Source organism: Crinia signifera, chromosome 1, assembly GCF_055691185.1.
Source record: "Crinia signifera chromosome 1, ASM5569118v1, whole genome shotgun sequence".
Taxonomy (NCBI): Eukaryota; Metazoa; Chordata; class Amphibia; order Anura; family Myobatrachidae; genus Crinia; species Crinia signifera.
The window spans coordinates 430,864,997-430,892,233 of NC_139217.1; the positions used below are offsets into that span (position 1 = coordinate 430,864,997).

The window sequence follows — 27,237 nt, forward strand, 5'->3', positions numbered from 1 at the left end:
TTGAAATAGATAACATTTCATCATTTATGGTCTGGATTAACAGTACACGGTAACTAGAGAATAAATGGACTTTTGTTGGAGGATTGTGTCGGTGCTAATGCAATTTATTCATTTGCACCGTGTATTGATCTGTTAAGGGTCAGGAAAGGGGGAGAATATCATGTATACAGTGACTATGTAATTACACTGAGGTATCAGACTGGATAAAGCAATGGCCATGTAATGTTCTGAGGTAAAATAAAAAGAAAAGGAATTTTGTGTGCTACCTAATAACAATCTGATTTGTTGGTTCTTCAGGAAGCTATATACCTCTGTGTGCAGCCAGGGCTGCCATCAGGGGGGTGCTGTGGGTACAGTTGTCCTGAGCCCAGACTCTCTGACAGAGAGGGGAGGATCCGGCCACTCATTCTGCCCACGGCACCCCTCTGCGCCGTGGAGTACCGGAAGTGTGCTGGGGCCTGTAGTGCTGCAGCGCTACGCAAGATGCCGTCCTTCCGGAAGCTACCCTGGTCTCTCCTTCTGCTCTGCTCCCTCTCAGTGGCTGTGGACGAGTATGTCTGGCCACGCCTCTCCTCCTCCAGCTCTTGTGCTGGTCCCCAGCGGTGTCTCAGTCTGCTCCGGTGGTCTGGCCAAAGCTTCCTCCCTGTGCTGGCTCCTGATGTATGACATTGATGGGGCCTGTGCCCTTCTAGACACGGCTGCTGTGCTGATCGTCGGCTACTAGGATGTGGTGAGTACCTTCTCCTCTCCTCCTCTTTGGGGATACCTGCGGCCAAGCATGCATAGAGGAGGGCCAATAGTGCACTTTTGCTGGTCTTGTATGTGGTCAGTGCTGGCCCTGTATCTGCCCTGATGTTATTAAATATGGACTCTACCCCCTGCATGATGGCCATTGCACTGCCCTGCGCTACTAAGCTGCCACCGCAGTTCATTAAAATGCGGCACTGGCTGGTGAGAGCTCACATACCGACAGCCACTCTGATTGACTGCTGGACCGCAAGCCCTGATTGGTTTACAAGTCGGCGCCATATTTCAATATTTCATACTTCGCTCTGGGCGCAGTGGGATGCAGTGCAGCGGAAGAGAGGGGGGGGGGGGCAAGGGAGCCTGCATTTCGCTTTGCTCTCCCCCAAGCAGGGCCGGGCATTAAGTGAGGGGGAGGGGGGGGGGGGGGGGGGCAGACTAGAATTCAGTCCAGGGCCCCCAAATTTCTAGTGGCAGCCCTTTGAGCAGCAGTGATGACCAACCTGATAAATACTGTTAATTCAAGGCTATTGATCTTAAAAATATGGATATGCAGATCCGGTTTAACCCGGATCTCAAAATGGGCTCTTATTGGCTATCAGCTGTCACATGTTTTGGCTCCAAAACATGCCGGATAGCCAATAACAGTCCATTTTGAGATCCGGGTAAATCTGAGTAAATCCAGATCTGCACATCCCTACTTAAAAAGTTATGTCATTTTAGTAAAGAATTTAAATATATTTAAAGAGTGAGGAATTGCATACTCTTATAATAGATTTCACATGTATTCCAAATACACTGCAGATTTACCTAAGCCACTCAAACCCCAATTTTACCCAAAAGACCCGTCCATTTCCCACAATAAATGACAATCCCTAATAATCCCCTACTCATTTCATATAAAAAAAAGTCTTATATTTCCCAATGGCCTTATAGACCCCTCTGCTCCACACTTGCCGCTTACATTCTGTACATCCCTCAGACTTCACATAACTCCCCTCCCATAACCCATGCTTGGAATACGAGGGACCACCCACTAGCAATATAAAGGGGGAGATTCTCTAAGAATCTCCGCCCCCCTTCGCCGCCCATCGCATATTTAATTATCGCATATGTTGTAACATATGCGATAATTAAGTCAAAGGACAGCTCTTGCGTTAAGAGCTGTCCTTTGCGGTGAGAGTCGCCAGGTCCCAGCAGGTCCCGGCGGCTCCCCCCTCCCTCACACACCCGCTGCGCCGGGCTCTCCTCCTCCCTGCACCCGGAAGAGGATCAGTGCAGGGAGGAGGTCACAGGTCCGGGCAGCACAGCTCTGTGCTGCCCCGACACAGGTGAGGGGGCGATGCGGGGTGGCGGGGGGTCGGCGCGGGCGGCGGAGGGTTGCGGTAGAAGCCCATTGGCTTCTATTGGGCATCGCCAGATTTTTCTGGCGATGCCCCCTGCCGCGGTAACCCGGCGGGGGATGCTTACAGCATCCCAAAATGCGGTAAAAACCCCGATAACGGGGTTTTTACCGCATTTTTCGCTTAGAGAATCTCCCCCAATGGCTGATAACTTATAGTAACATAGTAGTTAAGTTTGAAAAAATACTTACAGAAGGAGCAGCTCTCATTAGAGCTGCTCCAGACGATCGAATTGCCAACCGCCGCCATCTGCCAGAAGGCCGTTCTGACAGAGCCCTCCGCCACCCACTGCAGCTCCCCCGATGCCCCCAGCAGCTGCCCCCAGATCCCTCCTAACCCTGAAGCGGAGAGGGGCAGGGAAAGTGCTCCCCGCCGCCGTGTTAACGGTGTGAGGCGCTTGCGTGTCCCCTTCAGATGGAGCACCTCTCCGCCGGCGATCACCAGCTAAGGGAATCTGACGATCCATCAAGTTCATCCTTCTACAGGACCCATTTTGGTGGTATACAGTAGATTAAATGTGATATCCCCATTTTAGTATTACCATCTGTTCCAACTATGGGCTGAGTAGTGATTAGCTGTACCCCTGAATGTGTTTTTCCAGAAAATGTTGTTTTAAATGTGTTCAATGTGTCCAGGGCCGGACTGGGACTATAAATAGGCCCTGGCATTTAAAGCACACAGGCCCACTTTGACGTCAGCATCTGAGACTTGGCATAGACTCCTCCCCTTACTAATCGACTCTTCCCCTTACTATTCCTGACTCCTCCTACCTCATTGCAGCCCCCTCTATACTTTTAACAAAGAGTGTGCGTGCTGAAGGCGTACATCTAAAAAAATAGGGATGTGGTCTTGCTAGGAAAGAGAGAGTGTGATGAGGCAGAGAGACAGGTAGGGAGATGCAGGGGAGGGAGGGAGATTGAGGAGGAGGGAAGAGAGAGATGAAGGGAGCTAGAGAGTGTGGGAAGGAGAGGGAGAAATGGAGGAGGGATGGACAGTGAGGGAGAATGTGTGTTAAAGAGAGGGAAGGGGAGAGAGGGAGAGGGGGGTTTAGCGAGGGAGAGGAGATAGAGAGTGAGGTTAATACACAGAGGAAGGTGGGAGAGGAGAGAGAGATTAATAGAGGAGGGGAAGGAGAGTAGACTGCAGCACATACAGGGATCGTGGGGTGGGTCTGCACATGATACATGGAACACATACACATATACACAAACCCATACAAATAGAAGATAACACTTACACATGTAATGTGGCAGCCTGACTGTAAGCCCAGTACTGGTGCTGTAGCCGTGAGCGGGTACCAGCCGGGAGCAGCGCGTCTGGAGCTGAAGATGCCGGGGTCGTCGCGGGGACCAGGTGAGTAGGATTTCCTTCCTCAGGTACCCCTTTGGATTACTATGGATCCAGGACCCCGGAATCTTCAGCCCAGGAGCCCCGGACCAGCCCCGGAACCAGGACCAAGGCCCCGGAACCGGACTCTTCAGCCCTGGAGCCAGGACCCTGGACCCCGGATCCAGGGACCGACCCACGGGCTCAAGGTAGGTAAGTATCAGTATGTGTGGGCTGTGGATGTATTAAACGTTTATTTTTCTGGGTGTCAGTGTGTGTTTTATTTAACTATTTCTTGTACTGTGGAACTACAAGTGCCAGCGGGCCCTTTAATGCCCCGCATGCTGGGACTTATGGTTCTCCAAGTCCCAGCATGCGGAGTAGGCCTGCTGGGACTCATAGTTCTACAGTATAAGACAATAGTTTTTATTCTTTTTTTACACTTTTCATCAGCCCGTTGCCCACCGCCCAGGGGCATCGGGGACAGCCCCGGACTTTCAGCATGGGCTGGTAAGTCCTGGAGGGGGGGACCCCTTCTTTGGGGGGGGGTCCCCACTTCCCCAGGACCCCTGCCCATGCTGACCAGCCAGGGGGATAATGTTTTGGCCGCGGGACCTTATATAATAAGTGTCCCCCGGCTGTGGCATTACCCTGCTGGCTGGTTGGGTCTGGTGCTGTTCTTGAAATGCGGGGGACCCCTAGTCATTTTGTCCCCCGTATTTTGGGAACCAGCGCCGGACCTTGAGCCTGGTGCTGGTTTCATTAAATCAAGGGGACCCCTATTTGTCGGGGACCGTGATTTTATGTCACCAGCACTGGCTCTGGCGGGGAACCCCGCGCAGTTTTTTTTTTTTTTTTAACTGTTTAACCCTTTTTTTCCACCAGAACCATGCACAGATCTCAATGATCTATGCAGGGTTCTGGCTAATTCGCCCATCAGAACCTGGTCTGATTTTTGGGCGAATTTTAGACAAATTTATACAAATCGCATACCATTAAATATGCGATTTGTATACTTTTCAATGTGAAAACATCTGGATGCGATGTGCTGCGAGAAACAGCCATCTCATTTCCAGAATGTCCAATTTGTTGGCCAAAATCGCACTTTTTTCACATTTTCGCAGCTCATTAAATATACGAAAAAGGAAAAGCACGCGATTTCGACTGTTTTTGCGAAAAAAAATCGCAAAAAAAAAAAAAATCTCACTCCATAGAATGTCACCCTAGATCTTGAGACAACCTGTGAATCTGTGGAATGTGTCAGTTAGGAATGAATGCAGCACATGCTTGAAAATGTGACAGTTAGTAATGACTGCACCTGTGCACCAGCTGGGTGGTCTGGAAAACGTGAATTGTTAGGTAGATCTGGAGGATCAGTTTGGCCAGCCCTACCCTAGAGACTGCAGGTGAACGCTCTGGATGCTGGTGTATGGACAGCATACTGGATGCTGGTGTATGGACAGCATACTGGATGCTGGTGTATGGACAGCATACTAAGGCCACAATATTCAATACCCTGGATATTCATGTGTTTGTTACAAACTACCTTATGGTGGGACAGTTAACAATAACATTGTACAGCATTCTTAAAGAACATCCAATAGGTTTTGGCACATTTACAGATATTTTCTAATAAAACTTAAGTTGATGCTGGGCAGAGCTGCCACTGTTTCCATGCAATTACAAAAAAAAAAAAAGCTTGCTTATTGAGCTTAAATCTAAGCAGACATAACATATAAACGAAGTTGTATCTATTATATAATAAGCTAAAATGTCTGTCCCTGACATGTGCAGTGTGAGTCTGATGGAGGCATGTGTTTTCTGCTTCCAGCTGTCTCCCCGTACCACCAGGAAGTACAGATGTGATCCTGACTCTGACTGGGACATAACACTCCCAAGCAGCTCTAGGCCTCATACCATAGAATGGCAGATGCAACAGGACTTTTTGAAAGTGTGCCGGTTTAGGAGTGTTGTGTGGGGGTGCTCCAGGAGTTGTTGGCCATTACATTGCTCCTGTGCTAAAGCCTTGCCTCTTTAAACTGTGAGGTTTTACCAGGGTCCGTATACCATGGCTTAAGAGGCCAGGCTCTGTGCCAAGGGACAGACTGCCAGATTTCCACCACACAGACTGCAAGGGGCTCATCAACTTCCACGGGCCCGGCCAGCTGGTACTGTATGTTACCCGGTGCTGGACCTTGGCCACTGCACCCAGTGCCGGTATGTGTGCGGACTAGAGGCCTCTGCTAAATATCTGTGCACTCGGGGAGAAGATTCCCATGATCCACTGTAAAATATTTGTGTTGGTGAAGAGATCCCAGTGATCCACTATACAATATGTTTTGTATTTATAAATCTAGAACAAGGAGGTCCAGTATACTATTTTGCAGAAAAGAGTGTTAAAGATAAAAATGCAGAGAGGACTGCTATGGGAAAGGTGGGGCAAAAAGAGGGGGAAGGGAGAGTTAGAAGGAAGAGGGGGAGAGAGACAGGGACACAAGGAAATGGTGAGACATGATGGGCCCTTACTCAGATCTGATCACAGTGTTAATTTGTTCTCAAAATGGGCAAAACCATGTGCACTGCAGGTGGGGCAGATATGACATGTATATAGAGAGTTAGATTTGAGGGAGTTATTTTGTTTCTGTGCACAGTAAATACTGGTTGCATTATTTTTACACTGCAATTTAGATTTCAGTTTCAACACCCCCCACCCAAATGTAACTCTCTCTGCGCATGTTACATCCGCCCCACCTGCAGTGCACATGGTTTTGCCCAATTTGAGAACAATTTTTGTACTGCAATCAGATCTGAATAAGGGCCATGGGTAGGGAGGGATGGTTATGAGAGGGTGGGGTGGAGAGAGTTAAACAAAGGTTGTTACACCTGCCATAATAATTAGTAACCTGGCAAACGATGGGTCCAAAATACTATCTTTAACATTCAACGTAAGCACGACAAGACTTTATTTAGAGAAATGTTTAAAGTGTGTATAATAAATAAATAAAACATCTAAAATACAGTGTACATTTATGGTGACGGTCAGATGTGCCTTCAGATACTATCCACGATCCGATCAGATCGGATCGTGGATAGTATCTGAAGGCACATCCGATGTGCATACCATCTTGACTATATAGTGCAGATCTGCACTATATGGTCAAGGCAGACAAGACTTTCTGCCTTGCGATACGTGAACGCGCATCGGAATCGGATCGTGATCTGAAGGGTTAAAACCCTTGCGATCTGCATCGGATTCCGATCCGATGTTCACTATATCGTCAACATCGGAAGGCAAAAAGTACCGTGTGTACACACCATTACTGCCATCTTGAGTTATGTGTCCCCCTTTAAATCACCCCTGCAAACACTAAAGCGTAGGTCGTATTCATTATAATGCAGTACAGGTAAATGGACATTATTGCATTACAGTATGTCAGATGAGTCACATGAAATAACATTTCCAATTTAGAGAAATGCCCATCCCTGCCTGTGCTGAGGGAGAGATCGGCAGCCATTTGGACAATTACTGTTATCCTCACAGACATCTGAAAGGGCCAGAGAGTATCTAATGTGAGTTACAGGCATTACATTAGATATTCTTTGGTCACTTCAGATTCTTGCAAACATAAATGTATTTGTCCAAATAGCTGCTAAAGGGCCATTACATCGTCCTCCGCACAAGAACACATCAGCGTTTGCCTAGATAAATTGGATTCCGCAGCCCAGCCTTATTGATCTGGCAATGATGCTCATTCATCTGCAGAACATTATAATGAATCTGCCTTACTATAAGTATGTCTGATAGAGTATACGGGATAAAACAGTGACGGCCACCTTGTTATTGTATTGAAGCATGGCAATGATTACAAAAGAATACTATACTGAGTTCTCTACTGAACATACTCCATATCATTCCCTAATCCAAGATGGCTGCTTTCCCTAATCCTGCACATGCATGGCGCCATGTTGGCACTGTGGTAGAACAGCAAATTGGGGCGTCTTTCACTTACAATGGCTCAGAGAGACCCTACTAATTACAGGTGATCCATAATGCTAGATACTCTGGTTGCAGGGCCGCCGACAGGGGGGTGCCATAGGTACAGTTGTCCCAGGCCCCGGCCTCTGGAGGGGCCCGGGCAGCTGCCCACAGTGGCACGGCACCACCCCTAGCACCCGCACAATGCATGTCCCACCCAGCTCCGGCGGCCAGGCACGCACAATACACAGTGAAGCCTGCAGAGCACCGAGCCTAGGATACAGAGGGGCTCGGCGCTCTGCAGGCTGCACTGTGCAGTGAGTGATCCGAGCCCTGAGCCGACGAAGATGCTGCACTGCCGAGCCTGGGAGATGTTGCGCTGCTGGTAAGTAATAGCAATGGGGGGGTGAGGGGGGGATGGGGGGGTGAGGGGTAGATGGGGGTGGGGGTGGGGGGTGATGCCTCTGGGGGCCTGGGCTGAAGGTCAGTCCCGGGCCCCAACATTACTAGTGGCGGCCCTGTCTGGGTGAGATTTAATAGGATGAGAGAATCAGAAACAGAGATTTGGTGAGAAATTTCCAGTTTTTTTAAAGTGGCAATCATTTGCACTTCAAAATCAAACTGGTTTTGCACTGTAAATGATTGCCGCTTTAAAAAAAAAAAAAATCTCTCACTTTCTGATTCTCTCATCCTATTAAATCTCACGCTCTGATTTGTTGTACAAACACATCACCTTAACTTGACACTATGGCGCTAATTTAGAAGTGGTTGGAGTTACTATCACTGCTGATTCCTTGGAATGTATGTAAACGCAACAGGGGGTGTCGAGACCAAGGGCGTAACTACCATAGGTGCAAGGGGTGCAGCTGCTATGGGGCCCAGAGCTGAAGAGGGCTGATCTTTGCTGTCTAACTAATATGTTTTATATACATTCATCACCATCAGTTGCTAAATAGGGGGCCCTTACAAACTTTTTCTATGGGGCCTACTAATATCTAAGTACACCTCTGGTCGAGACTGCAGTAGTGCCCTAATAACATGGAAGCCCAACATAGCATCCTAAAGTGTTTGGGAGGGGTACCCTCTCCTCCAGAGGGTGTGGGGGATTGAGACAATGGGAGTCTCCCGCAACTTCTGGAAGGATAGTTAAGCATACAGTATGGTTAAATATGTCCTAAATTAATATTGTTAAGCTTCCTACAGAGCAATCCAAAGCCCCTTTCAAAATGGTTTTAATTGCATAAATATGTATAAGGGTGACGTACAGTAAACCAGCAAAAAGAAAACAGATTCTCTATTGCCCACCAAACTTTGTCTGCTTAGTAAATACACATCTGTTTGTGTTCTAACTGTCACAATTAACACGGTTTACCAAATTTTAATTGAATTGTTCTGATGTTCTCTATTCCCTGAAGTAAAATGACAGAAATGTGTGACTCCGCTTCCTGCCTGTGATGACTTTGTCCCACAGCGTACAGCCCAGCTCTCTCACCTGACAAAAACACAAAAAAAATATTAAAATTCAAAACATACGTTCATTGAAATACACCTAAACTATTAAATATTGTCCATAGATTAACACAAAAGATGATTGAAGCCACATGCGCTCAGATGAAAAGTGCAGCTGGAAGATACACAAAATGGGATACCAAACCCAAAGATTTACAAGCAGGACAAATAAGAGTGAATCTTCACAGCGCTATTCCCAGGATCTATCCGGCTCTCTCATATAAAGGGGAATGTTCAATCCAGGGTCTCCAACCATGGGGGAAAGAAAGAAAGTCTTTATGTTAAAAACAACAAGGAATACTCCTCAAGTTTTGACATGGTGAACCCTAAAACGACCTAGTCTTACTAGGAGACGTTCACATAAAGGTATCTATAGTAATATTCTGCATAAAACCGTATGAACCGAGACTCACCTAGGGAACAATCCCTATTTTCATCAAAAGGTTTCTTTATTGCATATCCCACCAGACCACGTGTAGTCACTCCAAATGGTAAAAGGTTTATTTTTTTTTAAAATACAGACCTCACACTTTAAAAAGCTGCGCCTTTGCTCCCTCACCCGGAGTGAAGAAACAGGATGCAGTTCGTCCACAGATGGCACCAAGGACAAAAAGTGGAGGTCCCAGTTAAAAGTCTTTTAAACACTCTGGAAGGGTAATTATTCAAGAAATAGGTGCGCAGTGTGCTACAGTACCCCTGGACTCAGGAGAATGTTTGCACCACACACTCTGCACCCTTTATAAATGCGCCAGTGAAAAAATACTTCCTCCAGTTTGTACTTTTTACCAAAATGTATCTAACATAAGAGACACTTAAAGCAAAGTAATAATATACAGTACATAATATGTCTTCAATCATAACATAACAAATCGTCAATCTTCTTTGTCACATATCTGTAATCTGTAAATGGCAGATCTACATTACTGGTCTGTAGGTTAGTGTATGCGTGTTGCTAACCGTGCTTGTATTGTACCCAGGGCCATCTTAACAGCATTATGGGCCCCCGGGCAAAGCAGTCCAGCGGGGCCCCTCCCTACACAACCTTGTGGGTGCCACTGTACTGTATGTATGTGTGTGTATATATATATATATATATATATATGTATATGTTCATACAGGGGCGGATCCAGGAGAAAATGACAGGGGGGCACCATCAGGGCCGTCTTAACAGCAGTGTGGGCCCCTGGGTAAAGCAATGCACTGGGGCCCTTACCCATTCTCCCCTCCTAGGGGTGGGGGGTGCTATTAGCAGCAGCTTTGATGTCCCACGGGTGGCAGGGGGTGCTCTAGCTTCCATTCAACATGTAGGACCTGGAGCAGTAACTTCTGCTAGTTACTCCTTTACTGCACAGGTGGTGGGAGGGAGAACACTAACATGTGGAAGGGGCACTGAGCTGAATGACGGGTCCCTTGTAAATGACTTCCAGGGAGGTAGTGATAGGGTATAGTTTTATACACAGGGGAGGGTTGGATAATGGAGTGGGCTTAATATTCGCCATTTTCCGGTGGATGGGCAGCTTGTTTGACTGCAGATATCGGCAATTATCTGTAAATAGATTTCTTAGCCTTCAATAGTATAAAAACCTAGAGTCCCTTTGTTCAGGAGGTGCTGGGAACTTGGGTATCAGAGATCAGGAGCCAGAGCAATCCATTGACAAAACTATAAAACTGTACACCAGACGTTTGGAGCTGGAGCAGGGACCGGCTGCTGTAAGGCAAGGTATCAGAACAAAGTTCTGTGGCAGCGCTTTGTAAAATAAACAATTTGGTTGAGAAATTGGATGATCTGTACAAATATTTTATTTGGACAAAATGTCCGTCAATAAAAATAAATATGCAAAGTAGCATGTACACACATTATAAAAAATGAAATAATAAGAATGAAATAAAATATATAAAAACACTCTGTCTGCTGGATTTTATATTGTATAAAAATACAGTTGGTATTTAAACGTCTGGTATAGTTACCAATCCTGGAATAATATTGTTAACCGCTGGGCTTGGTAATTGTCCTGCCGTGGATGTAAGTAGACGGTAGCCTGATAAGACAGGGCTTTATCCCAAATTTCTGGGGCAATATTTTTGGTCGATGTGGCCCCAATGGGCTGATGGAAAGGTGTGGATGGTATTCAAACCGCACAGCCAATGATGTTGGATCCTCTCTAGTAGGTGGCCTGGAGTGATGGAGAAAGTTCCGTGGCCACTGGAGGTGTTCCCAAGTGAAGGTTTGTCACTGACAGATGTTTCAGTCGTGAAGAACGGATTCCCAAAAACTTGTTTGTTGCTCCTGTTTGGCCTGATATTAGGCCTGTATGAGCTTGGGATTCTCCCAAAGTAGGGAGGGAGGGGGGCTGTGGAAATGTCCCAAATGGGAGTTAGAAAGTCCTCTCTATGGGTGACCGTTTTGGACAGTATAACATAAGTCCGCGGTCCCTATGGAGGGATGATTTGTGGTAATTCCCAGTGGGGGGATATGGCTTGAAATAGGTTCCAGGAATGAGCAGTACCAGCAGAACAGAGTCCAATACGAGGTGGGGTCTCCAACGCGTTTCGCTGCTTCCCACAATGCAGCTTTGTCAAGGATGGATTCATGGTCAGGCAAACTGCCTTATATACCCTCATGATCAATACAATAGGTTGCACCTGGGTGCATAGATCATCCAATCTCAGTAAACACATTTCAAAAGGTACTAAACTTGAAGAGGAGACAATAAGCTATATGTATACAATGTGATAATCATAATAAATTAAGTAAATTATACACTAGATCAAAGATATAAAACAGTAACTCACATTTCCAATATTCATTACGTTTGTCCCGGTCACATGATCGGGAAGGGGACCAATCAAGTAGCAAGGAGCAACAAACAAGTTTTTGGGAATCCGTTCTTCACGACTGAAACATCTGTCAGTGACAAACCTTCACTTGGGAACACCTCCAGTGGCCACGGAACTTTCTCCATCACTCCAGGCCACCTACTAGAGAGGATCCAACATCATTGGCTGTGCGGTTTGAATACCATCCACACCTTTCCATCAGCCCATTGGGGCCACATCGACCAAAAATATTGCCCCAGAAATTTGGGATAAAGCCCTGTCTTATCAGGCTACCGTCTACTTACATCCACGGCAGGACAATTACCAAGCCCAGCGGTTAACAATATTATTCCAGGATTGGTAACTATACCAGACGTTTAAATACCAACTGTATTTTTATACAATATAAAATCCAGCAGACAGAGTGTTTTTATATATTTTATTTCATTCTTATTATTTCATTTTTTATAATGTGTGTACATGCTACTTTGCATATTTATTTTTATTGACGGACATTTTGTCCAAATAAAATATTTGTACAGATCATCCAATTTCTCAACCAAATTGTTTATTTTACAAAGCGCTGCCACAGAACTTTGTTCTGATACCTTGCCTTTCTTTGTCTTTACCGGGTCTAACTAACCCGCTAGTGCAGCTGCCTTGCTCATTATAGCGCCCCTCGGTGGACACTCCCACACAGTGCCCTCCCCCCCCTTGTTTGTTACCGGCTGCTGTAAGCCTAATATCTCTGGTTCTGAAAAAGAGACAAGCCGCTAGTGTTGACAGAAAGGGGAGAGTCCCAGCTTTTCGACTATACTCTCAGAAAAACCAAGTCAGAGAGAACCTGAGAAATATGACTGGGAAGTAAATGAGTAATTAGCAGAAGTTAATGTGGACTGCTGCTTTGAAGTTGGATATCTCCAGTTCCCCAAGGCCGATTTTCAAAATTCTGGTATCCCTGGAAAAAGGGGATCCTCAGCTATCAGAAAAGGGCCCTTATACACCTGGGGCCCCTGGGCAAGTGCCCATTAAGCCCATTCGAAAAGACGGCCCTGATTGTACCACTCTCTATTGCTGTGAAATGGTTGTAGCTCTCTGACATCTAGCTGTCAGCCAGTAAATGAAGGCAGCCCTGCCTCTTCCCACCTCTGGTACACCATAGTAACTGTTGGGAATTGTGTGGAAGCAGGAGGGGAGGTTGACCAGAGACCTCACTTAAATTAACATTGTATAACTCCAAAAACAACAAATCATTTTCCTTACAGGAGAATGAGGAAGCCAACGTCCTGCTTTAGTTTCATCAAGATGTTATTTCCCATTTTTCATTCTGCGACAGTATTACCATGACCGAGGGACAATTATATAAATGTGGGGATAATAATAGGGACTTTTTATTAAATAATAGGGAAAATAGTAAAATAAAAGTTGCATACTGTATTTATGCTCATGTTGAGGTGTACGCAACACAAGATGTGTGCAGTTTTGTACCAGTAGCCTAAACATTGGGTATACAGTATGTCACAAACACTTCAACTGATATCTGTAACTATCTGTATTATTCAGGTCCACTAGCAGCAGGGCTGCGTTCTCACGGGGACCGATGTTGTTTTACTGTGCATGCACATTTCCGCACATGTGCATAGGCAGGGTGTACGCACCCACGGCGAACAGGACAGCGGGCGGAGAGGGGTGTGGGGCTTTCCCATGAGAATGCTAATGAGGCCAGTGGCGTAACTATAGCCCCGCAGCCCCTGCGGTGGCGGGGAGGCGCTGAGAAGGTGTGGCCGCCGGGGGTCTGCGGGGCTATAGTTACCCGCTGCAGTCTGCCCCTGCCGCTCTCCCCGTGCACAGTACCTCCTGCCGTGGCTGGCGCTTCTGTCAGGTCCTGGCTCCTGTAGCATATAAAAAGTGACTCTCAGAAAATGGCTGCCCCCATACAGCAGACTGTTTTTTAAGGTCGCTAGAGGAGGCCGCCGCCTACTCTAGCATCCTCAAAAACTGTCTGCATTATAGAGGCAGCCATTTTCTGAGAGTCACTTTTTATATGCTGCAGGAGCCGGGACCTGACAAAAGCACCGGTACTGTCCACGGGGAGGGTTAACCTGAAGGGGGGGCGCTGCCCGATTTTGCAGCAGGGGGGCAGACTTTTAATAGTTACGCCACTGAATGAAGCCATAACGTGGGTGCGGGGGGCGGGCACCTGACATCACCAGATGTCAGCTGCCTGCCTATTTCCTTGCTCAGAGCAACCTTACATAGGCGTAAACCTTCCACACCTTTCGATGGTCGGCGACCATCACAAGATGTGGGTGGATGCCCCTGGCCTGCGAATGGATGTTACTGTGTAACATCCATTCTCGTTCCCTGCGTGCAAAACACGCTTGCGACTGGGAGGAGGCAGCCAACCATTCCCAAGGCGAGGTTTGGTGGACTTGTAAGGCTGTGAATTCACAGGCTTGCGAATCAACCAGAATAACCCCCATTATAAGCATTCATATTAGATTTCAGTACTATAAACATCCTTCAAAACAAATGATCAAAACTCACATACTTTTATAATCACCATTCATTCATATCATTCATTTATTATTTATTATCATTCATTTATTATCAAAGGACTTTATTCTCTACCAATAAGAAGAGTCAGATAGTGCAAGGAACCCTTTTTTTATTAGCAGCATGCATTAACACCAGCAAGTTTATACTACTTGGACAGTTATACACCCGCCTGTGCCAGACTGCAACATAGTTGCTGACTTTATGGCTGCACCCTCTACCAGAGGGCAGTCAGGTTGGCACAGTGGAGAGAGATGTGGGGGTAGGGGCCTGGATTTGCATAGTGGACATGCTATGATGACACAAATTCAGCACAGATCATGTCATCAGTCCGTTCACTTGGGTGTGGTATAATACACCGACAGTCGGGATTCCGACAGTCATTACTCAGACGTCGGAATCCTGACTGCAAAGCGGGGGGAGTGCAATGAAGCCCCTTGCGGGCTCGCTGCGCTCGCCACGCTGCTAAGCGAGCCACCTATTCTATTCTTCCTCGAGGGAGCAGTCGGGATTCCGACGTCGGAGTATTGACTGTCGGAATCCCGACAGTTGGGGAGCCGCCCGGCACCTGTTCACTTTACGTGATAAGTAGGAAGCCAGGTGGTGGGAAGTGGGTGGCTTTGGGAGACCTTTCTACCTTCTCAGGGGGCCAGGAGCGCAAACCAATTTTGTGAAAAGGAGAGGAGTATGGGCTGGACAGAGGAGGAGGAAAAAGTCATTGTTAACCCCTCCCCTAAAAGAAATTCTAGCTCCGCCCATGATCCTGCTGCCTAGCTTTCAGGGCAGCTGCAGTGTTGTCTGACTAGTGACACATTTCACAGCATTTGTATTCCTGTAGAAATAAGGGGTGTGGTATATTTCACCGACAGTCGGGATTCCGAAAGTCATTACTCAGACGTCGGAATCCCGACTGCACAGCGGGGGGAGCGCAATGAAGCCCCTTGCAGGTTCGCTGTGCTCGCCACGCTGCAGCCACCTATTTTATTCTCCCTCTATGGAGGTCGTTGACCCCCACGAGGGAGCAGTCGGGATTCCGACTTCGGAGTAATGACTTTCGGAATCCCGACTGTCGGGGAGCCATCCGGCACCCGAAATAACACAGAATGTTCTGATTTCTACTCCATATTTGAAGCAGTACACTTAACGTGCCACATTAGTTTGGACTGAACAAAATATATAATCAACACAATGTAGTGCCACTCTACACTGTATTAAAGTACTTAAAGCCCCCTCTGCTTTCCAGTCATTCCATTTATATACTAGTGACTTCTTCAACAAAGAGAATAAAGCACTTTGCACTATTCCTGCACCCTGACCTATATTTCATATTTGGAACACAAATATCCTCATGATCTTGTTGGTTTGCTCTGAGCACACACCCCAAGACAAAAACTAATATATTCCACACGGCATGACTGCCAGTACACTAGAGCTGCTGGAACTATCATCCTGCAGAAACCACAAATCAAACAGCCCTGCATGACCAAGCCAGAGAATTCGCTAGAATAAAAACTCCCAATCTAAATAACGAGACTTTCTCTCGGCTGCCTTTGTACATAAAGAGAATGTGGCTGGATTGTGATTAGCCAGAGTTATATATTTATTTTACCTTGTTTCGTGCATATAGCAACAACCAGGACGGCTCCACTGAACGTTTTTTGAGCACACCAAAATGCCTGTAAAAATAATCGTCTTTTTATGTGTTCTTTCCATGATGATGCAAAATTTCACACTGCTGTTGGCGTGATCATAACTGTGTATATAGCAGAGATCAGTTTTTGCTTGCCTACTCCCACAATCTGTGAAGTAGAATGCAAAGATTAATATATTTACTTCTAGTACTGTAAGTGATAAGGCTTCTCCACTATTATCACACGTTTACATGTTGATTATAATATGTCTACAAATGCAATAGTGCTTTCTTAGCGCCCAATGTATCTAAATAAAATTATACTTATTCATGTGAAAATATTTATTAAAAAAACAATAAAATACAACACATTCTTTACACGGCTCCTTGTGGCTAGAGTTATTCACAGTAATATTTAACAGTTGTTTGCAATCACAATTTGTGGATATTATCCAACGCATTTCATCAAGAAACTTCATCAGGGGAAATACATGATCTACAACTTTCAACCAATTTATAATAGGATGACAATTATGATCATACTTGTATTTAAATCCAAGTCTACTTAGGCTTTATGTTGGTATACTCCTAGTAGAGATGTCTATCTTAAGACTTGTTCCAAACTTTACAGGGTGGAATGTTTAAATTTCTTTGTATAACAATTTATTAAAATTTTCGGATTCAACAAGCCTTCTTAAAAGAGGAGAGTGGGGGATTTTAAGGCCTTATAGTAATAACAAATGGAAAGTAAGAGGAATAATTCCCTCTCAAAAAGAATTGTTCTGTCAGAATGAATTCTCTTACTTGAGGAATGGGTTAATTTCCAGCTCACAAATGTCATTGACGCAATTCAAAAAAACACTGCCATCTGTTGACAGCAAGTGAAACTACATCTACTAGCTTTGGAAGCATTCGCTCTGAGCCTGCTTACTAGTACAACTATAATCTGCATAGAAAGTTAACAGAGGACAACCTTACCTAAGACTTTTTTTTTTCAAGTGTCAAGATCTAAGTGGTACAGTTAGGGTTACCACCTTTCCCCTTTAATTCCGGACACATATTAATTACACAGGTTCTGTGGCTGGCTGACTTCAAGACTCCATATCACCTGGTTTTAAACTTCCACAGAACCTGTGTAATTAATATGTGTCCGGAATTAAAGGGGAAAGGTGGTAACCCTAGGTACAGTTGAAAATAATAATGATGATGATGATGATGATAATAATAAAATCAATAATAATTAAAATAAACTATTTAAACATCTTATGCTTAGGGGCTTTTTGCAGCTGTGTGCCGGTGTTCGGGTAAATGACATAGCCCCCAGCATTACATTTCCATGCGACAAATTACCTTGGGTAATTATATACTACTAAAAATTATTATTATTATTATTAATTTCCTAACATTTAAAGGAGCTTATTTATGTCTGGAGAATACTATGGTTTTTGTGATGTCATTTTTGTGTTACAATTTGTTTATACGATTATGTAGAGCATGATGGTGCAACATTTCTATGTGTTTTGTATACATATATATATATATATATCTACAATAGAAAAAACGGGCGCTCCATAGTGCGATTATCAGATGTATAAAAAGTATTTATTTCTTAAAAAGATATCCACCACTTTTATATATATATGTACATGCAAAATCGGGATCTATAATTATTTTTAATAATATTTTTTATATATGTGCACCGATTTTATGCTTTATCTTCTGCGGTGATTGTATACCGCCACATGTGGTACGTTCACCCTGACCTTTGTGGTGGATATCTTTTTAAGAAATAAATACTTTTTATACATCTGATAATTGCACTATGGAGCGCCCGTTTTTTCTATTGTAGATTTGTTTGACTGTGGGATACAGGACACCCCTCGTGGGTTAAGGACGGAGCAGCCGGTTTTCCAAAAAGAACTGAGTGCAATTTATATGAACGGACAATATTGTTCATGGGTATCTGTTTCCCTCTGATATTCGGAATTTGACCCTGAGTGGAAGCCTATGTGATTGAGCTCTTATTGGCAGAGACCGTTTCAATTTATTGACTATTCGCGCACCGTTATTTGTTCTTATATATATATATATATATATACATACATACACACACACACACACACACACACACCGTACTTTAGAAGAAGGCACTCTTGATATTTTCCAGCCAAAAAAATGCACATAGATGTACAGATAGATGATCGATGTTTTGAGTAATGAAACCCATTCTCAAGACTTGATAAAGGGTTTCATTACCCAAAACGTTGAGACCTCTATCTGTACGTCTATGTGCGGTTGCTGTAAGAACATTTTGTGAGTGCCAGACTACTGCCTATGTATATGTATATATATATATATATATATATATATATATATACTAGGTGATTCATCGCGCCCTACGGGCGCTCTTCACACCGTCGTAAGGGGCTGCGCCCCCTTAATTTGTGAACGTTTGTATATGAGAAATATGGTTAGAATTGTATGAAAGATGCCCTGTATTGCAACTTAGGTGTCCGCGAATCGCGGGAGGGGGGGTCGCGGAGGGTGCCGCGAATTGCAGGAGGGGGGGTCGCGGGGGGTGCCGCGAATTGCAGGAGGGGGGGTTGTGGGGGGGGTGGATGCTGCGAATCGCGGGAGGGGAGGGATTGCAGAGAATCGCGGGAGGGGGGTCGCGGGGTGGGTTGCCGCAAATCGCGGAAGGGGGGTTACGGGGGCGGGGGTTGCGGCGAATCATGGTAGGGGGGGTCGCGGGGGGTGTGCCGTGAATCACGGGAGGGGGGGTGACGGGGTGGGGTGCCAAGAATCGCGGGGGGTGTGTGTGTGTGCCGTGAATCGCGGGAGTGGGGGTTGCGGGGGGGGTGGGGGGGGTGTGACGCGAATCGCCACAAGAAAAAATCAACACAGAAAGGTCAACACATGTAAATGTTGACATAAGTGTGGCACTTCATTGGTGTCCATGTCGACACATGAGAATGAATATGAAAACATTCAAAAAATGAAAAACAAAACTTCAAAAACTCATGTCAACCTTTTTCATTGTCGACCATAGCCATGTCAGTGTTTTCCATGTGCAATTTAATTCTGGAGCTGCCGCGAATCGCGGGGGGGTGCCGCGAATTGCGGGAGGGGGGGTCGCGGGGGTGGGTGCCGCGAATCGCGGGAGAGGGGGTTACGGGGCGGGGGTTGCGGCGAATCATGGGAGGGGGGTCGCGAGGGGTGTGCCGTGAATCACGGGAGGGGGGGTCACGGGGTGGGGTGCCGAGAATCGCGGGGGAGGTGTGTGTGTGTGCCGTGAATCGCGGGAGTGGGGGTTGTGAGGGGGGTGGGGGGGGGTGTGACGCAAATCGCCACAAGAAAAAATCAACACAGAAAGGTCAACACATGTAAATGTTGACATAAGTGTGGCACTTCATTGGTGTCCATGTCGACACATGAGAATGAATATGAAAATATTAAAAAAATGAAAAAAAAACTTCAAAAACTCATGTCAACCTTTTTCATTGTCGACCATAGCCATGTCAGTGTTTTCCATGTGCAATTTAATTCTGGAGCTGCCGCGAATCGCGGGGGGGTGCCGCGAATTGCGGGAGGGGGGGTCGCGGGGGTGGGTGCCGCGAATCGCGGGAGAGGGGGTTACGGGGCGGGGGTTGCGGCGAATCATGGGAGGGGGGTCGCGGGGGGTGTGCCGTGAATCACGGGAGGGGGGGTCACGGGGTGGGGTGCCGAGAATCGCGGGGGAGGTGTGTGTGTGTGCCGTGAATCGCGGGAGTGGGGGTTGTGAGGGGGGTGGGGGGGGGTGTGACGCAAATCGCCACAAGAAAAAATCAACACAGAAAGGTCAACACATGTAAATGTTGACATAAGTGTGGCACTTCATTGGTGTCCATGTCGACACATGAGAATGAATATGAAAATATTAAAAAAATGAAAAAAAAACTTCAAAAACTCATGTCAACCTTTTTCATTGTCGACCATAGCCATGTCAGTGTTTTCCATGTGCAATTTAATTCTGGAGCTGCCGCGAATCACGGGGGGGTGCTGCGAATTGCAGGAGGGGGGGGGGTCGTGGGGGTGGGTGCCGCGAATCGCTGGAGGGCGGGGTTCACAGGGGTTCCGGTGGGGGGTTGCCGCGAATTGCGGGAGGTGGGGGGTCACGGGGGGTGCCGCGAATCGCGGGAGGGGGGGTTGCGGGGGGGTGTGACGCGAATCGCCACAAGAAAAAATCAACACAGAAAGGTCAACACATGTAAATGTTGACATAAGTGTGCCATTTCATTGGTGTCCATGTCGACACATGACAATGAATATGAAAAAATTTAAAAAATTTTAAATAAATCTTCAAAAACGACCTTTTTCATTGTCGACCATAGCCATGTCAGTGTTTTGCATGTGCCATTTAATCCTGGGGCTGCTGCGAATTGCGGGGGGGGGGTCGCAGGGGGGGTGCCGCCAATCGTGCAAGGGGGGGTTGCGGGGGGGTTCTTTTGCCACGAATCGCGGGAGGGAGGTCGCGGGGGGGGGGTGTTTTTTCCGCGAATCGGGGGGGGAGGGTCACGGGGGAGGGTTTGCCGCGATTCGCGGGAGGGGGGGGGTCGCGGGGTGGTGGTTATGCCGCGAATTGCGGGAGGGGTCGTGGGGGGGTTCTTATTGCAGCGAATCGCGGGAGGGGGGGTCGCGGGGGTGTTTTTGCTGCGAATCGCGGTAGGGGGGGTCGCGGGGGAGCGGGTGTTTTTGCCGCGAATCGCGGGAGGGGGGGCGCGCGGGGGGGGAGGTTTTGCCGCAAATCGCGGGAGGGGGGCGCTCACCTGGTGGCTGTGGAGTAGCAGTGCTGGGCAACATGGGAAGGCAGCGGGTGTCTGGCACTGTCTGTGGGCTCACTGGGCTGGTTCTCTGTCACATACCTCCCAACATGACCCTCTCCAGGAGGGACACAATGCTCTGTTTCTAGACTTCCCCTTAATGTATGATTGCCATCACCTGTTTTAAACAGGTTAATTTCTCAGAAAGGTGTTCAGCACAGATGAAGGCAATCACACATTAAGAGGAAAGTCCAGGAACAGAGCGTTATAGACACAGACACCCACTTTGAGTGACAGATGTAGCCAAATATATAAGATATATATATATATATGTATATATACACTCCTATAATAAGCATCACTCCGAGACTCCATAAAGTAAAGTGAAATTTAATATGGGTCTACGCCCTTTTCGAGCCGTAGACTCTTCTTCTGAAGAAGGGCCTACAGCTTGAAACGGCGTAGACATGTATTAAATATCACTTTGCATTGTGGAGTCCCAGAGTGATGCTTATTATAGGAGTATCAATTGAATGGTGGAATCCCCACAGCAAGCGAGCACCCGGGCAAGTACCTGCGCTGTAGCCAACTCAGATAGCCAGACCAGATTGGATGATTTCTTGGAATGGATAAAGCCTTTAATTTGGCTTCTATCAGGCTCTGATGCTCATACCCACGTTGTTCAAATTTTGAACAAGTCTACCGTTTTCCCAAATGATGCATGTTAGACGCATCTGCAGTGATGAAGTAACAACAGCCATACAGATGGATGAAATTGTGACAAAATTTGAACAACGTGGGTATGAGCATCATAGCCTAATAGAAGCCAAACTAAAGGCTTTATCCATTCCAAGAAAGGACACACTCACAGGGTTGACTGCAAAAAAAGCAGCCAGCAAAAAAATACCTTTTATCAACACCTACTCTACCTCAAGAGCCAGCACGGGTTGGGCACTTAAAAAATTCTGGCCAATGGTCAACCATGATCCTGACCTTCCAGCATTGACCAATGTCGACGTTATACCCTGTTATAGAAGAGGTACCAATGTTGGTGATAGGATAGTGAAGACGGATGTCACCAACTTGGACAAAAGTCACAGCAAACACTCAGGGCCGGTGCAAGGCACCAGAGCGCCCCAGGCAAGTCGGAGCGGGGGCACCCTGGTGTCTGCCGCCCGGGTACCTGTCCTGCGACGCTGTAAAGCTGGCGGCGGCAGCGGGGGATCCCTGCAGTCAATAAGAAATAATGAGCGCTATCCGCCGGAAGCGCTTCTGTTTTGGAAACACTGGCCGCACAGCGCACGCTGATCTCAGCCAATCAGCGTGCGGCCAGTGTTTCCAAAACAGAAGCGCTTCCGCATAGCCCGGTGGATAGCGCTCGTTATTTCTTATTGACTGCAGGGACCCCCCGCTGCCGCCAGCTTTTACGCACATATACGCCGCAGGACAGGTACCCGGGCGGCAAGGGGGGGCGAAATACCGCCCTCCAGTGGCCGGCGCCCTAGGCAAATGCCTAGATTTGCCTAGTGGTGGCGCCAGCCCTGCAAACACTTTCTCTCACGTAAACCAGGCAACTACAGGTGCACTGCATGTGTAACCTGTGGCTACCTAGAGATCGGCAATTCTTTTGTTCATCCTCATTCGGGACAACGCTTCAAGATTAAACAAGTACTGACCTGCTCAAGTCGCTACATAGTATACATCATCATCCGATGCCCTTGTGGGCTGTTCTATGTAGGGAAAACTACAAGAACCTTCAAGGAGCGTATGGCGGCACACCGCTCGGCAATCAAATCAGCTCTGGAAGGGACGACATTAGATCAGCCAGTGGCTCGCCACTTTAAGGATCATAATCACCCACTCCCTACTTTGAAGTATAAAATGATTGACCAAATCCCTACCAGCATTCGAGGTGGCGATAGCGACAAGTAATTGCTTCAGCTTGAAGCGAAATGGATATTCAGATTGAACACTATTCATCCGGCAGGACTCAATGAATATCTTTCATTAGGTTGTTTTCTTTAATCATATTACTTTGCATTTATCTTTAATCAGCCTATTTTGCATTTATTCCATGTCTTTATTACAGGCGAAGTATTTCTTGCTACACTGTATTATCGTTTTTTTAGTGTCATATTTATCTGCCATTTTCCTCATACATGCTCTTCTCTTATTCATCCTTTTTCTATATTATGCTCTATTTCCCTGTGTGATTGCACACTATCTCTGTGGGGGGAGCTAACCACATTGTTTGTAGTGGTTGTTTTCTATTCATTAACTCTCTTGTTTATCTCTCTAGCGTCAGCGCGTCTCCCTGGGAACGGAGGCACCGGGCTGGGTGGAACGGCAGTGGATGACGTCACGTTTTCAGCGCCGCAGCAGCACGGGCCGGGCGACGCAACTGGCGTCCACATGGGTGTCTCTTCCTCCCTATTAAGGTAAGTGTGTTATGTATGTTCTGTATCTTTGAAAACGATATTAAATTATCGAAACGTCTGAACTGTGGAGTGGTCTGCAGTTTTTTATGGTTATGTGAAAATTCCACTGAGTGCCGCCCCCGTACCGCTGGGTACACCTGGACTTATTTCGTTTATGTGACAGGCACCGTGGTAGCTATTTTTGTTCTAGTGTATATATATATATATATATATATATATATATATATATATATATATATATATATATATATATTGTGTATCAGTCCTTAATCAGACAGCTCCAATCCAAGGACAGACAGGTCCAGCACACCATCGCATATAACATGCAGATAAAAACAATTTATTGAAGCAAGGTATAAGAATTCATTATACTCAGCACATCCGTGGCAGCAGCATGAGACAGCTTAACACTTAAATTCCACGGGCTTAGCCCTGACGGGCCGTTTCGGTGTCAAATCACCTTCCTCATAGGGCATCAACCATACAATGAATCCTCACAGCATATAAAGCATGGAAATACACCTGAATCAAATCATGAATAATTACAAACTCGCGCCAGGACTCCAAACTTACCCTTCCCGCACTGCAGGCATGTTCCCACGGCGTCCCGGAAGTCTCCACGGGACCCGGAACTAACATGCCTGTTCCTAGTGCCGGGGGAAGCAGCAAGGGTTCCTAGGCGCCGGAAGTGACCAAGCGGTTGCCACGGCAACGCTACTCACGCTGTATGCGCTAATCAGACCACCGCTGATATGCAGCTAATAGCTGCTATCTCACAAATAGTGCCATTATAGCGGACATTGGCTGGGAGACACTGTTAAGTCATCACAGCCTGTAATAAGTATCGAAAAAAGCGCCAGCGTAACGTTGCCATAGCAACCACCACACCTCCATAACCAATACAAAAAACAACATACAAAAATAAGGATATTAAGCAGAAAAAAATCCAAAAGACAAAGACAGTGGGCAATAAAGGTGGCAAATATTTACATAGTAATTAACATGTGATGGCAGAAATAGATATAACCCATATCATAGGTTATTTAGGCTCATTGAACTGCCGGATCCCTAACTACAAGAACACCGCCAAATTCAATTCTTCATTGAGACCTAATGGTGCCATCGATTGTAGCGTGTAGGTCCAATAACTTTCTCGTTGTAGCAACAAGCTATGTCTGTCCCCACCCCTCTTTAATGGTGGAATGTAATCGAATGGGAGAAATCGGAAGTCACTCAGGCGATGACCTGCAAGCGCAAAGTGTCTCGCAACCGGGGGTGTATTCGCATCCAACTTGATCAGGGCTTTGTTAATTGATGAGCGATGCATATTAATCCGCTCCTTGAGCATCCGGATGGTTTTGCCCACGTATATCTTATCACATGGGCACTGTATAATATACACGATATACTTGGTGTTACAGTCCATCCTGTGCTTGAGTTGGTACACCTGCTTCGTTAATGGATGCTGCCAGCTGCTGCCACACATTATATACTTGCAGTCGACACATCCTGTACATTTTCTGGCTCCTGTGCTAGTGCTTAGCCATGTGGCTCTCGCCACCGGTTTTGGGCCCACATCCGTGATGACCACTTGCTGTTTAATATTAGCGCTCCTCTTATAGCAAAACATGGGAGTTTGTACACAGTATTTGCCAATGACAGGGTCTGTGCTTAAAATGTGCCAGGGCTTCATGATGGCTCCCCTCAACACTCCCGAGTTGATGGAATATGTGTTGGGGAACAAGAGCTTCGATCCCTGAGTGTCCTTACTGCGTGGTACTAGCAAGTCCTCCCTTTTCAGGGCTAGGCACCTCTCTTTGGCCCCATGCACCTCATTCGGATCATATCCCCGAGAGATAAAGCTCTGTCCCATCTCATCCAGGGTTTTGATGAGATCATCCCTGCTGGATGTTATCCTTACCGCTCTCACTAATTGTGAGAACGGCAGTCCCCGTTTTAGGGGTTGGGGATGAAAGCTTGTTGCCATTAAAAGATTATTCTTGTCAGTAGGTTTCTTGTATAAGGTGGTTCTGAAACCCTCTGGTGTTTTGGATACGAACACGTCCAAAAAATTAAGCTGGTCTAAGCTACTTGTGCAAGTAAACCTAATGGACCCGGCAGTCCCATTGAGCCTGCCTACAAAGTCATCCAGTGCCAACTGTGATCCAGTCCACACTATAAACAGGTCATCAATAAAATGTAAATAAAATGCAATAAATTTAGAAAAATCTGCATCCGCCATAATATGAGTCTTTTCAAAATCATACATAAACAGGTTCGCATACGATGGGGCCATATTGGACCCCATCGCAGTCCCCTGCAGTTGTAAATAAAAGGCGTTGTCGAACAGAAAATAATTTTTATGCAAAATAAATCCAATGAGTAATAACAAAAAATCAATTGGCGGACCTGCATAGTGTGGACTGGATTCCAGGCACCTTCTGACAGCTGCCATACCTTCAACATGACTGATGTTGGTATATAGCGACGTAACATCAAGCGTCACTAAGATACAATCAAGTGATGGCATGCCAAATTGGTCGAGCTTATTGAGGAAATGAGTCGTGTCCCTGAGCCAATACGGTGTATTTTGTACGACATCCTGCAAAAAGTAATCCACAAATTGGGATACAGGTTGTGAGAGGGAACCAATCGAGGATATAATTGGCCTCCCAGGTGGGGAGACCAATGTTTTATGTATCTTGGGTAGGATATAGATGAGTGGCACCCTGGGAAACTCCTGTGTTAGGAAATCCAGAGTGCCCTCATCCAACCACCCATTCAAGCTACCCATATTAAGGATAGAATCCAACTCTTTTTTATAACCCACTGTTGGGTCATTTTTCAACTGCTTATAGCAGACATCATCGGTCAATTGACGCAACACCTCATTTATATAGTCAATGCGGTTTAGGATTACGGTCGCCCCGCCCTTGTCCGCGGGACAAACCATAATTGCGGAATTTTCCCGCAGAGACTTCAAAGCCAATTGTTCAGTTTTGGCAAGGTTAGATCTGAGAATCCTTGACCGCTTGACCTGAGGGATCACGTCCTGTCTGACCAGTCTAATGAAGGTGTCTATGGAGGGATTGTTAACCTGTGGGTCAAATCGAGACTTCACCTTAAAGGGACAAGCAATTTTGGTCTCACCACTGATAGCGTTATCAGTGGGATGCCTAACAAAATAATCCTTCAACCTGAGTTGCCTCTGGAACTTGTACAATTCGACCTCACAGTCAAATGGATTCTGCCTGTGGGTCTGAACAAAACTGAGTCCCTTATTAAGTACGGACAATTCAGGCTCAGTTAATTCGTGATCGGATAAATTATATACGATCACCTCTTGTTGTCCCTCTGGGTTCTGCCTCTTTCGGTGCTTGACCCCCCCTCTCCTGCAGGGTTTTTCCCTCGCCCTCTGGCCTTCGTTTGGGATGACTCCCCTAAAAAAACTTTCTGATTGGCCCTCCCCGTGGGCTCGGTATCGCTCTGCGAAGTGTTGGATTCAATATCCGTAAACTGGTAATTAGAACGCTTGAAATCACCCCTTTTTCTCCTTACAAAATTCCCTCTCCAGGGTCTGCGTATAGCTTGGCCAGAGAGCCAGGGATAAACCCTTAACTCTTTGTAATCCTCTTTAACCTTACGGTATTTGTTCTTTTTAAACAATAACAACTCAGTTTTAAATTTCTCCACTGACTCTTCCAATCTGGCAAGCCAATCACTACCTGTGTCAGCCTTAACCACCTCTAAACCAGCTGCCTCACAGTTTTCAATTTCTCTCTGAACACCAGCTATGTCACTATTAAGTTGCTGTACAACTAATACAATTAGATCTCTGCTACACTGGTTCAGTATTTGGCACCAGGACTTGCAAAAATCTTTATTAGAGCGCCCTAACGTGGGCTGGTTCGTAATCCTGAACCCCCTGGGGATCAAGCCTTCCCTATGATATTGGGAGAGGGTCAGACCATGCAACTCTAATTCTACTAGCCTTTTTCTAAGCTTAAGCAAGTCCGCATATACTTCATCCGGTGTGTCC

At 46.3% G+C, this 27,237-nt stretch overlaps 1 long non-coding RNA gene across 1 annotated transcript in view; it reads left to right on the forward strand.

Annotated features, from left to right (window-relative positions):
* The first annotated feature begins 623 nt into the window (after positions 1-623).
* LOC146031820 (uncharacterized) overlaps positions 624-27,237 on the forward strand; it is a 65,616-nt gene continuing 39,002 nt past the window's right edge. Inside the window, exons 1-2 of the long non-coding RNA XR_014457278.1 lie at positions 624-730; positions 23,060-23,198. This is a non-coding gene — a long non-coding RNA (uncharacterized LOC146031820). The remainder of the gene's footprint in view (positions 731-23,059; positions 23,199-27,237) is intronic.